The following is a 14066-nucleotide window of genomic DNA, read 5'->3' as shown; positions in this document are numbered from 1 at the left end:
TTAGCTACAGAATTTGTCTGTCGCTAAAACCTGATTTTTTAGTAGTGTATCAATATCCTCTTTGTGCTTGGATTTGTATCGTCTCTCCGGAGTTAGGTAATTACCCATATTACTTTGGGCCCTGTGAGTGTGGTCAATACATTGATGTGTATCGACTCGATACATGGATATTTTATTTGGATACATGGATTTTGTATTGGGGTGAATGGATCTTGTACCAGTCATGGCATTAGATAGAGTTTTGAGCATGCATAAACATCCTTGATTCATGTAGAAGCATTCATTTAAAGGCTAACTATTGCATATATTCTAGTTGGGAGCCTCGACTCCATTGATTGAAGCATGCTAGCTTTACATTCCATATTTAGCGTTAAGATTATATATTGAATTGGAATAACATGTTTAATGTCTTTCAACTATTTTACATCTTGATACCAGTTGATCATGATGATATTTACTTATTTAACTCCAGGCTGTCATTATTTCTGTGTTGTAAGTATATTGATGCCTATAGCCTCGTCACAACTTCTTCGAGGTTAGACTTGATACTTACTAGGTACCAATTGTGGTGTACTCATACTACACTTCTACATACTTTTGTATAGGTTTTGAGACTTGTATTGTGGTACCTTTGAGCTGAGTAGGAGTCTGTTATTGAATATTTTTTGGTGAGGTGGCATATTGTTTCGATCCAGAGCACAAGGAGTCCCCGTCCTTATTTATCTCATGCCTATCTTCTTTCTCACAGATAGTTGTGATCATGTATTTAGACTTGCACTTATTCAGTAGTTATTTGTGTACTTCTATCACCTAGTTCTTGGGGGTTATACGATTTGGTCGTGTTCGCACCATGTTTAGATTGTTTCAGATATTATACTGTTTAGAGATCTTTCCTACTTTTATTATAATATAAATATGTTAATTGAATGAAATTGGACTTTAGTCTAATAATTGTGAGTTGGCTTGCTAAGCAAGCACGGCTAGGCGCCATCATGGTTTGAGGTGGGATTTTGGGTCGTGACAAGTTGGTATTTGAGCTCTAGGTTCTAAGGGTCTCATGAGTTACGGGAAGGTCTAGTATAGTCTTATGGGACGGTATGGAGATGATTGTACTTATCTTCGAGAAGCGCCGGTATTTAAGGAAATTTTCCTTTCCTGATTCCTTATCGTGCAACTTTATCTTGACTTGAAGCCTATATCTTCAACTCCCTCCTACTAGATGTTAGCACATAATTTTTGCCGTACATGAAAATAAATCCTAAAAATAAATCAATAAAATAATTTTTAAGGGATTTTAGAAGTTTTTCTTTATTTAGTTGCATTTCATGCATTTTTAATATTTTAAAATCGTAGAAAAATCATAAAAAATTGTCATGTTTTAATTCTCATGCCATCTTAGGTTTAATTTGCATTTAGGAATTTAATTTCATAATTTAATTGCATTTCATTAAAGAAAAATCAAAAAAAATTATTACTACAATAGTCATGTCCACATTTCAGCTTTTAATTTTAAATTAATTAGTGTTAAATTAGTAAAAATAAGTAAGATTAACTTTACAAAATAATTTAAGGTAGAGCCTAATTTATGATTTTATTTAGTTTGTTTAATTAATTCAACTAGATTTTTAAAATCAAAGAAGGAAAAAAGAACAAAAGAGAAAAAGAAAATTGTCTTATTTTTTAATTAGGCGAGGGCTCAAGAGGTCCAAAACAAGTTAAATTCACCCCAAAACTCCTCCCCTTTAATTAAAATACCAAGACTTAGACCCAGGATGAGAAGAGAGTAATCGGATCTGCTCCTTCAGATAGAAACGGCGCTACCCAGCTCCTTGTTCCCTTCTTCTTCTTCTTCTTCTTCTTCTTCTTGATTTTTCTCCAATCCACAGACAAAAATCGGACCCCCCCTTACTCTCTCTCAGCCTAACAGAGGAAAAGAAGAAGAGAACCCCCCTAGGTTAGAGAAAAACGGCGCAACACACTCAGCTCCCTTCTTCTTCGACGATTTCTTCTCCAAGAAAGAGACGAACAGACCCATTTCGAACCTGTTCTCCTTTCTCATCTCGTTCGCTGATAACACACAAACACGCACCAAAAAAGAAAAAAAAACTCCTTCAAAAGCTTTAAGATCTGGAAATTTCAAAAAAACAAAGGGTTTTCAGTTGACTGGCTTGGTGATTTCTGGGGATCTTATGGGTGTTTAAACTCTCAAGATTGATAGTTGATTGCTGAATCTGCGGCTGCTTCGCTTGGTTGTCTTTGTTCATATTGCAAGGTTAGAACTGAACTTTTTACTTCTCGAAGAAAATTATAAGAAATATTGTAGCTACTTGACGTTTCAGAGATGCTATAGAATCTTGTTTAGTCAGTTGATTTTAACAACCTAATATAACTTTAACCATTATCTATGTATTTTTCCTTTTGCCCGATTACAAAATACATTTGGTATTGTATTCAAAGCTAAAACATATGTTCTGACAATTTGGTCGAAAAGGAATGATGAGTTTTTGCTTTTTCCTCCTTTTTGGTTTTGTTGTTCTTACTTTCATATTTTATTTATTTTTTTCAAATATTTTTTTGAGTCAATGAGATACAATTTAACGTGCTTTAAGTCATAAACGGTAAAAAGGGACAATTTTTTAAATTTTTCCGTATTATTTATTTTGTGCTTTTTTTCAGAAAAAAAAAATGGAAATGAAATTAGGAGATGAACTGAAATTGAATTTTGAATCAGAATTTGTAATCAAAATATTTCATTCCGGATCTAATGATTTCAGATGTAGTTACAACTATTTTTATAATCGTTAAAAAATTGCTTGTTAATGTGGTGGTCTTATCTCACGATTTAAGATGCTACTGATTAGGGATTAATATTGAATTGAGAAGTAATTATGTGTTTGTGTCTGTTTATGATTAGATGCATAATGCAATTCTGATTGAATGTTTTCAAGGTAATATGATGGTCCTAACACGTGAAATTTACCAATTAAAGCGTGATAACTTTAATAATCCTTTAACTGTTCTTATTTATGATCTGCACATATAAGGTTGGTGGGTTTTTCTATTTACGAGGGCTTGGGTTCGAGAAGAGGCCCATCAAAAATGAATTTGAACAAGGGAAATTTAGAATGCTTAGCTAAGTCTTCTACGCGGTTTTAATTAATGAATTACTGGTTGTTGAGTATAATCCTGTAGATTTCGAGATAAATCGAGGTGTGCCATACACAAATAAAAATCCATAAGCTATGACCCTCACATTAATATTAACTTAGTATAGAAAACACCCTTGAACATCTGTAGCTTGCTTTAAGCACGTTTTATAATAAACCATCGCGACTATGGGTATGATTCCCATGGCATAGTCATGATACCTAATTTCCAAATTTGGGGGTGCATTTCATGTAACCCGAACATAACAACTTCGAATATTAATAAAATACACATCTCGTGAATTGTGAGTGCATTTAATGTAGCGTGGTTCGCGGCGTGTTCCAAAACAAACAAGTGTACGACAATCGTAACTTGTTCAAAAAATAATTCCATAAATCCTAAAAGCAGTTGAAATAAATAAAAGACGGTTATAAAGCTAAAAATGCACAATAGATTTAAAATATGTAGTAAATCAGATAATAGGCCAATTATTAACAGATTAAGCGACCGTGCTCGAACCACGGAACCCGGGAGTGCCTAACACCTTTTTCCGTGTTAACAAAATTCCTTATCTAGAATTTCTGGTTCGCAGACTTTAAAAAATAAAATATTTCTCGATTTGGGATTTTAAAATAAACCGGTGACTTGGAACACCAAATAAACTATTCCAAGTGGCGACTCTGATAAATTAATTAATTTCATTTTGATTTATGTCACTTTAATTGGAAAAACTCTCTTATATCCCCCTTGGTTGGTAAAAAGGAGGCGTGACAGCTCTGGCGACTCTGCTGGGGATCATAACCCATAACTTTTGGTTCAGGGTTCAAGAATTCGAGCTTAGAATAATTGTTATAGTTGGCTTTATTTATTATCTGATTTTATATGTTTGAACTTAATGTGCTAAATGCCGTTTTTTACCGCTTTGATATTGTTTGGACTGTATATAAATTGTTACGAAACCCTCTTCTCCCTGAGTCTTCTAAATCATCTGGGAAGTGTGCACTTCATGTGACTTCTTTTCTGTTAGAGTCATATCCCAATTTTAGAATGAGGTTCGGACAAGTTGCAAAGCCAGTGAAGCTTCTGTATTCCCGGTACGCTGCCCCCTCCTCCCGGCTCGAGCTTGTCCGCTCGGGTAAGTCCGATTTAGAATAATACACCAGGGTTTTAAACCTAGAATAACATAGCCTCATGTTGGATCCCTAGTAGGAACGTTGTTTGCATCACGTGCATCTGACTTTGGAGACTCAACATAGGGGTTGGGTCCGTATAGGACAAGTGTACCCAAATTAAAAAGATCATCTTACGTGCTACTTGCACATCTGTTTGTTTCAGCTTGCATGTTGATCGGCTTCTAGAATAAGGAAAGAAAATAAAAAAAATTCAAAAAAAAGTGAGAGGTAGGTATTTAGAAAATTCTGAAACTCTGCCGAAATTCTGAAAAAAGAAAAGTCATTTCAAAATGAGCCAAAATTTTCAAGTGCCACTTTTTTCTTGTTCCGTAAAAAATGACCGAACTACGTGGTGTCAATGACCGAACTACGTGGTGTCGCGCCCTTTTTTCCAGCGAAATCGGGTTTATGACATTTGGGAGGACAACTCGTTCCCTTTTTGGAGATTGGGTTTGAATTGAAGAGTCGCCACCTAATGATTAAAGTGCATTAGAACACTAGGAGGGGTTTGTTTTGAGCAACCAGAGATTGGGTAAGAGCTTGAAATTATCCCAAGGGGAAGGTGCTAGACACCCCTCATGATCCACTAGTGTGGTTCCCGGCCAAACTATTGTTGCGACTTAAATGCACATAGGGTTGCATAATGTGTTTAGATTAGGATTAATTAGTTAAAATACAATGATTAACTACCTAGTGGGTTCATAATATGTGCATTTAAGCTTAAAATGAGAAAAATCTGAAACTGTAGGTTGGTGTTGTTGAATGAGGTTCACCGCGGTCCGCGGTGGTTTTTTCGCGGTCCGTGGTGACTCTCTACGGTCCGCGATGGCATTTTATGCGGACTGCGGTGGTAAAACTTTGGAGAGTGAAGGTTTGAGGACCACGACCACGGTGGATTTTTTGCGGTCCACGATGCCTTACCGGGGCCGCACTACAATTCTTGCGGTCCGTGGTGGCCTTTATCAGAGAGTGGGTAGTCTGACCCCACCTCAATGCGGACCACGGTGCCATTCTGTGCGGCCCGTGATGGTCTCTTTGCGGCCGCATTTTGTTTTCTTTGCGGACCATGGTCTGCAAATTCTGCTTTTAACTGTCAACTGTCTGCAATCATAATCTTCACTACTTCATCTGGTGCTATGATACTAACAATAACTGAATAAATTCTCCTTGCAGATAATGGTGAAATCACGAGGCGGAGGTGATAAATAAAAAGGCAAAGGAGAGTCCTCCCGGGCTAAGGGATGAGGTATGATCAATTTGACCCCCTAAGTCCGACATGCAATCAAGGACACCAGGAAGTCAATAAAGGCAACGGATAGAGCTGCTTCCTATTCGGGGAGTGTGTATTTGCCCTCCCGGGAGGCATTCGACTTTGAGTCAGTGCCAGAGTATGTTCCTGACTGGCCGGAGAGGAGCAGATTGAGAACACCTCCAGGCACTCCTATTGCTCAAGCATCAGTTCCACATTCTTCTGAGTTGTCCGAGGGATCAGCTAAGAGCAGTGATGATGTTTCTTCTACCTCACCTACAACTTCAACACCCGGTGAGGATCCCATAGAAAAAGAAGGAGTGGGTGTGCCTCAAGTAGGGGGGGGTGGAGAGAACTAGAAAGCCGGAGGCTTGGCAGGATAGATTTATTAGTGAGCTTGCTTACCATAAATTCTGAGAGTGGTGGCCCGAGAGGAAGTTGATACTTGAACGGAGATTCATTGATAAGGATCTTCTGCCTCACAACCCAAATTTGCAGAGGCAATTCAGAGAGAGGCCGGGCTGGGACTATTTCACAAGCAATGTTGAGAATGCAAATGAGCACTTAGTCAAGGAGTTCTACACTAATGCTTACCACATCAAAAAAGGAACTAAAGTAACTAAGGTATGAAACTTGACAGTGAAGTTTGATGGCCAGACAATCAATGAATACCTGGGCTTTCCGGAGGAGGATGAAACTTTATACTTAAAAAAGTAGCATTAGGGGAGGATGCCCGTCTATGGTTAGCAAAGCACTTAGCAATACCAGGTACCCACCCCAGCATGGTTGACAACGGGAGTCCAAATTTTGAGGAGAACCCTGAACTTTGAGGCAAAAGGGTAGGAGACATTTGTTTGCAGCAGGCTAGACCCCAACACTCATGAGAACTCACTTCCAATTTGCCGGGCAATTTTGGTAGCTTCTATCCTGGCGGAGTACCCGATCAATATCGGGAATGTTATGTCCGGGTAATCACTAGGGTGGTAAATGAAGGTGACAGATCATACCCCTTCCAACATTTCCTGGCAATATACTTTGAGGGTCAGGATGTAGAGAAAAGGAAATTCGATGTGAAGGTGAAACTGAAGGTGCCATTTTCCTAGTACAGCCTCAAGGGTGATGACAACCCTAAAGACCCTAAAGGCAAAGCCACTGCCTCTAGGGGTGTCAATGGATATTCGAAAACCGACTAAACCGATCGAACCGTACCTCACTGAACCGATTTTTAGGTTTCTTTTAAGAAACCGTAGATTTTTATATAAATCTATAACCGCACTGATAATTAGGGTAGGTTTTTTATTTTATAAAAATAATCCGAAAAAATACTGAACCATACCGAATAAATTTTACATATAGAAAATATATTTATTTAGTAAGTTTAAAAATAATAATGCATTAAATTTTCTTTGAGCCTTGGAATTATGAAAACTATTACAAGCCAACAAGTAATTAAACTCAAAATACTAATTCCTAAAACCTATTATGCTACTTCTACTTAAACTAAGTTATTTCAAGTATCTTTATTAGCAAGACACAAAGTATTCTAGCGATTATGAGTAGCAAACTACAATGTATTGAATATGTTTCCTTTCATATAATTTAGATTTATCTTTTTAAATATTTAATCTTCTATAGAATTTATTCTTGAGTCCCAGTTTGATATATCTTTCAACTTGTGTGATTAATATTTTATTTTCCTTTGTTTGATTTCTTTTACGTTGTTGTAGAATAGTTGATGGATCTATACTCTAGCCATTTTTTTTAAATTCATCACCTGTTAAACAGTAAAAATGTTTAGAGAGTTTTGCTAAATCCTATAAAAGAACGTATGTTATTGCAATTCTACTTCTACTTGTGAATTTTACATGATATTTAAAAAATACCAAAAATTAACCGAACTATACCGATACCGAAGAGAAACCGACATGATTGGGACGGTTTCAAAAAGTCTAATTTTTGTTATACATAATAGAATAACCGAAAAAATTGGTATGGTACAAATTTTATAAAATAACCAGCCGAACCGAACCATTGACACCCCTAACTGCCTCTACTGGCCAGTCTGAAGAGCCAGCAGTGGTAGTCCCTCCTTCTCAGCCACCCACATCCATACTAGATATAGCCCCAGGACCCTCTACTTCCATAGTTCCAGATATCCCCTCATCTTCAGCCTACCCATTGACTGCCCACCATTTGAGCTAGACTCTTGTCAGTATCAACAACTAGATGCAAACAATCACTTTTAAGTTGTCTGTGCTGTCAACCTTAGTGGCAGCCCAGTCTGTACCCCTTCAGCCACAGGTTCCACAGTTAGTGGAGGATACTTTCAAGGAGCTTTTGGACAACCAGAAGAAGCTCCTGGAGAACCAACAATTAATATTGGAGGCTATAGGTTCTCATGGACAAGCATTGAAGGAGCTAACGAAGGAAACAAAGAAGTTGAGAAAGACTCGGGCATCAAAGGAGTCAGTGAAGGAGTTGAGGGTGGAAGTAGAGAAAATGAAGGCTGATCAATTGCCTTTGGAGCTATTATTGCATGACCCAATTCTAGCAGCCCATCCTGAGCTAGAGCAGGAGTTAGAGAGGGCACCGAAGAGGAGAAGGATGATCCCCCGTACTGATGATGCAGTGATTGAGTTAGCAAACCCCCAGGATGGATCCTCCATCCAGCCCTAGGTCCCAGTACAAGCCCAGGACCCAGTGCAGGCTCAGGTCCCAGTGCAGGCACAGGTTACAGGGATCCAGTCACAGGTTCCCGATCAGTCCGAGGACCCAGGGACCCGTGCTCATGATCCTATGCAGATGGAGGGCCAATAGGAAGTTTTCTTAACTCTCTATCTTATTTTCAGCTATTTTTGGTTATTTAGCATTGAGGACAATTCTAGCTTTCATTTGAGGGGGTAGCCCTATATGAATGATATGGTGTTGTAAATATGATACTATTTTTTTTTATTATGCTTTAATTTTCACTTTTGGTATGTACATAATTTTACCATTTTATTTCACTTTTCGCACTTTGCAACTTTGGTCTGTATATAAAGTTACTTTCTGATGTATATATTCATTCCCCCTTATGTATATTCGTCTAAATCTCCTCTTGTACATATTCATTCTACTTTTCACATTTTTTCTTTCATAGCTTCTTATTTCATTTTGGTAGCTTCTTATTTTGAGTTTTGCATTCAATAAGCCTTTGGTTTTCTTAATGTCACGGTTCTTTCCAAAGATGGAATTTGTGTGAACCAGGTGGATCTTCCCGATGATGGATGACATGACGACCTTCTTAAGGGTTTGAGTCTGTTTTCTTTTTGCTTTTGTGTAAATAGTAGCTAGTGAGTAATGGTGCCTTAATCAAAGCTTCATTTGGGCCTAAACACATTTGCCTTTGATCTTATAGTCAAAAACAAATTGTTGTGTATAGGATGGTGAAAGTTGTGACCTTGAGACTCTCGTGTTGGCCGATAATTATCAAGTGGTTTTTTGGGACCATTGTGTTGCTCAAATCTTAGCTAAGGTTATTGTGGGCCCCCGACTCTGTCTCTTTAGCAATCCTACAGCTTGTATGGTAAGAATTTGAATTGCAAGTCCATGTCCCGTTCCATTAGTCTAGAACATTCCCTGAATGTTTGTCTAGACAAAATCTTAAGTGTAGTTTGACTTGAAAAGTGATTATAGACTCTCCTTGATCCGAATGTTATCTTGAAAACATCAATAGCCTACCAATGATAATATTCATAGTCAATCCTTTTGAGCTATATACCTTTTTCTTTCAAAGATCATGATACAAGCCTTTAGCCATTCTCTAAAGACCCTCTTTTAGCACCCGATCTTTCCTTAGCACAATACAAAAGCATAAGTTTGGGGGGAGAGACGAGGAATGCACCAAAGTGGTAAAAGTTACAAAATGAAGAAAAGGAAAGGCAATGAAAAAGAAAGAAAATCAAAAAGTAAAAAAAAATAGAAGAAATAAAGGGATGCAATAAAAATAAAGAAATGAAAGGTGTAGAAAGTTGAAAAGGGAGAAAAATGTTTGAAATAAACAAGAAAGAGCAACAATGTGTCTCTCTAACCCCTAAGAAAGAAGTAAATGACTCAAAGAGTCAAGAGAATGTGCGCCAAAATGAAGCAAATGAAGTGTTTAAGGGAAGATGGAATCTACTTAGACCAAATATTTTCTACCCTGAACCAAAAGCCTTCACTATATCTTCACAAAAGCCCTATATGATCTTGAGTTGAATGAAGCTTACATTAGTGATGACTCACATAAGGGGCAAGCTTATGGTAATTAGAGCCGGACTTGTAACCTTTCTTTGAGAGAGATGAGTGTGTTTTCCACAATCCTCGTTCTGAGTTCTACAACCTAAAAGTGAGGTTTGCTTAGGGAGAGTTGTGGAGTAGGAGTTTGGGTTCCACAATGACCAAAGTAGTAAAAAGAGTTTCTTTGATGGGTTGAGTCAATCATTGATGCTCTTGTGTCGCACTAAATCCATAGTGCTTAAAAGGTTGATTGTTGTTAATGATTCATTTGAATTGAGGGCAACTGTTAGTCCCAATAATAGATGAGGTCACCTTAGGTCAGCTAAATTTTTTTGGTTTTACTCTTAAGGAGGTGGGACTTATTTTGTTTGCTTGACGACAAGCAAAAACTTAAGTTTGGAGGAGTTGATAACTAGGGATTCTAGTTCATTTTACACTCTTTTTCACTTGAGTTTTGATTGAAAATGTATACAAATAGTCCCAAAAGCTTACATGTTGTGCTTGTTTGCAGGGTTTGATCAAAAAAGTGACAAAGTAGTAAAAACCAGCTCAAAAAGGAGTGAAACATGCACAAGTACCAAGAACAAGTCAAAGCACAGCTGCAACAGAGCCACTACGACCGAAATTCATTTAGTGTAGTCCGCGGTGAGGAGATTCAGAGAGGTGCAACTTTTGGAAGCTCAAGCACTGCGGCCGCAATCCATTTTGTGTGGACCGCAGTAGCCTCACCGCAGTCGAAACCCATTTTATGCGGTCCGCGGAGAGGGGGATTCAGAGAGTTAGTAGTTTGGAGGATTGAAGCCCGCACAGTCCGCAGTCCATTTTGTGTGGACTGCAATGAAGCCACCGCGGCTGCGGTACATTTTATGCGGCTCGCGGTGGCCAAATTCAAAGAATGGAAAGTCATCAGTGCGTTCGTGGTGCATTTTTCGCGGTCCGCAATACCTCTATCAGGGATATTTTTGTCCAAAAAATTTGGCCTAGTATAAATACTTTCTTTTCACATTTTTAAGGTATCTTTTGTAATCTGTTAGAGACCAGAGCACATGAACGGCGTTTTAGTTCTATTTTGAGTAATTTGTAGCTAGATTAACACTGAATCTTCATTATCTTAGTTTGTAATCAAATCATATGGGTTATTCTTCATCTATTTTTCTGTTTTCTTCTATTACTATGAGTAGTTAGACCCAAAAGCTAGGGTTGTGGCTCAACCCTAGTGTGGGTATTTGATAGGTCTTTTGTTCTAAAGCTTAGATGTTTATGGGTAGTTGATATTTGGACTGATTTGTGTTTTTCCATGTTAAATTGGTGGTTGGAAATACTAATCTGTGCCTATTTAACTTGGGCTCTTCTTGAGAAAGAAAGCTTGAGTCTAGAAAAATCAGTCCAACAAGGAATTGAATTGTAATCAAGAGATTGATAGCCCCAACTAAAGGGTTAAACCTAGAGATAGTAATACCTGACTTGAGCCTATATTACTTGCACAATTTTGACACCCAATTGGTCTTGAGAAAATCAATTAGGGAAAAGTCACTCAAGCTACCGAGAGGTATAGAGTGAGTAGTTTCGTGCATTGGCTATATCGCAATCCCCTACATAACAACTTTGCCTTAGGCTTTAGATCCCGTCAAGTATTCACCTTGGAGAAAGTCACTTCCCTAGTGTCTCTTTAATTATTTAGAAAACCTTACAAGAAATCACTCTTAGTTTAATTTAGCATACTATTAGTTTAAAACTTAAAAGTAACAAACAACCAAATATGATTGGAAGTGTAATTAAGAGCACTACGCACTACTAGTTTAGATAGGAATCCAATTCCCAATTCTAGTTCCCTATGGATTAGATCCCGACCATCTCGGATAAAAGCTGCTTCGACGTCTCTTGCCACTTTATAGTGGTGTAGGGTTGGCATCGATCATCTACGCCTTCGATGGCTCCCTCGAAGGTTGTGCCCCAATGGTTCCGGCCACAGTCCCAGGGCCTTCAACGGCCTCTTTCCCTATGGGGATTTCGCCTTCATTCTCATCATCTCCTGAGCCACTGCTCGACATACCTTCAGAAGCAAGCAGGGCAACAACTTTCTTCTTTAGGGCCTTCACTCTCTCGAGCTCGGCAGATAGATTAATGACCCCCGCATGTTTCTCTCTCCATGGCTCGAGTCAATTTCAGTTCGGCCCCCTCGGGTACTCTCCTGGATTGAGCATTTATTACAACGACATCCTCTTTGTGCAAGGATATGAGCGCCTCGGCTTCAGTTTTGATCCCGGATAACGCAACAACTAACTCAGTATGAAGACCTCTATACTTGTCACTATCCACCCTCGCATCATGAAGTTGATGCCCGACTAAGGCCATCTTTCCCTGGAGGGTATCCCTCTCGGACGCTATTTCTCTCACGTACCGTCTGAGTTCGAGAATTTCGGAGTCTCTAGCTCAGAGCTCCTCCCTCAGTATGGCATATTTCTTCTCAAACGACACAAATCAGATCGAAGGTGTCAAAACGCTGAGATCTAGTAAACATTTAGACAAAAGCAAACGAAAACTACATAACCTGTTCAGCGAGATTACTTTTCTCACGCTCGTGGAGATTCACCTCAGCTTGATATCGGGCGAAGGTTTGATTATAAAGAACCCTGGCCTGGAGCCATAAAAGAGACAAGTTAGAAAGACGAAGATTAGGACGATAGGCAGAATTTAAAAAAACTACTTGCTCACAAAGCCTATCCATCTCACTGAAAATGAGTGAGGCATCGAGCTCGGGGATTTTCTCGGGCGCAGCTAAAGGCCTTTCAAACGCATCTTTATCTCTGATGGGCACCCCCACTGTATCCGGCGAAATTAGAGGGCTTAATTTCTTGCTACCAACCACTTCGAGAGAACACCTCGAGACCCCAAGGACATGGAGTTACGAGCGAGTCCCCTCCCTTGGGGCTCGTCGAGGCCCGACTAAAAGAAGACGAAGATCAAGGCAAGAACAAAAAGGGAAATTCCCAAGGCACGCGGCTAAGTCTGACAGAGCCGACCTACCCAAAGCCTGTGTCGAGGCGTCATGTCTAGCCGTCCCATCTCCATGCTTTCATAATTAATGTATGTTGTACTATGAACAGTTTCTCCTCCTATATAAAGGGAACCCTCATCACCTTATAAGGGGCTGATTTTGCTCCAACTATTCTTCGCAAGATCAATAATACATCTCTCTCTTTCTTCTCTCTAACTTACTCACGCGAGGCCATTCTTAGCGTTTATTGCTTTCATACTTGTTCTTCATTTATTGCTTGATATTGGCCATAAAGAGCCTTCTTTAATTATAGTCTAATTGATATCCCTCTCCCGGTTACCCCCGATAGCTCGAGCTCGAGCCAGATATCGACCCCGAGGCCCCTCATCGACCAGTCTGAAGCCCCGGCGGCAAGCCCCTCGGTCTGATTGCTATCCCGTTTTAGCTTGTGTCTCTTCGTTAAACTTCATACTCTTAGCATCAACTGCTCTAACAACTAGCATAAAAAAAGATCATGTATTTTTATAGTCCCATTTACAAATTTAATTGTTGTTACCATTTTCACGGTAAACAGTTTGGCGCCCACCGTAGGGCTAAAAATAATAGTGATAATTTTCTTGCTGGTTTCATTACACAATGCAAGTTATCTTTCACACTTTTTCCTGTCCAAGATCTCTTGATTTTAAGTCGAAATGTCTGGCTCGGTAAACAGGGTTGAGAATGACTGCCTCGAAAATCATGGCAAAAATGGTGTGGTTGTTCCACTCGTTGGTGCGCTATCGGGTACGCCACCGCGAAACCCCGATAGCGCACCTGGACCAATTCCACTGGACGACGGTTCGCAAGACGCGCAGTAGGTCAACAAAACCTCACGCACCAACGGAAGCATACATCATGGCGACCAACAGGAAGCCCAAAAAACCTCGGCTCGGGAAGAATAGGAAGTCAATCTTCATGTTATTTTTGAAATGTTGCAGGCACAACAATTGGTCATCGCTCAGTTACAAAGACATCCAAAACTCCCAGTATAGCAGAGCCAGAAACAGCTCCCCCAGTCGAACAGGAACCCGAGAGATCGAGCAATAACGGATTGGTAGCTGATCCCGCCATCGTGAAAATGCTGGAGGACCTCACCAAAAGGATCAAGTCAAGTGAGAAAATGATAGCAGCCAACGATAAGAAGGTCGAAACCTTCAACTTCAAAGTCGATCAAATCCCGGGTGCGCCCCCGGCCTTGAAGGGT

General features: G+C 39.4%; 1 long non-coding RNA gene across 1 annotated transcript; it reads left to right on the top strand.

Annotated features, from left to right (window-relative positions):
• The first annotated feature begins 1759 nt into the window (after positions 1-1759).
• On the top strand, positions 1760-10990 carry LOC138884176 (uncharacterized). Its single transcript, XR_011404337.1, has 2 exons — positions 1760-2272; positions 10337-10990. It is a non-coding gene; the product is annotated as an uncharacterized lncRNA (long non-coding RNA).
• Positions 10991-14066: the final 3076 nt, after the last annotated feature.

The sequence above is a fragment of the Nicotiana sylvestris genome, chromosome 12 (genome assembly GCF_000393655.2).
Source record: "Nicotiana sylvestris chromosome 12, ASM39365v2, whole genome shotgun sequence".
Lineage (NCBI taxonomy): Eukaryota > Viridiplantae > Streptophyta > Magnoliopsida > Solanales > Solanaceae > Nicotiana > Nicotiana sylvestris.
This window is presented reverse-complemented; position numbering and strand designations above follow the sequence as displayed.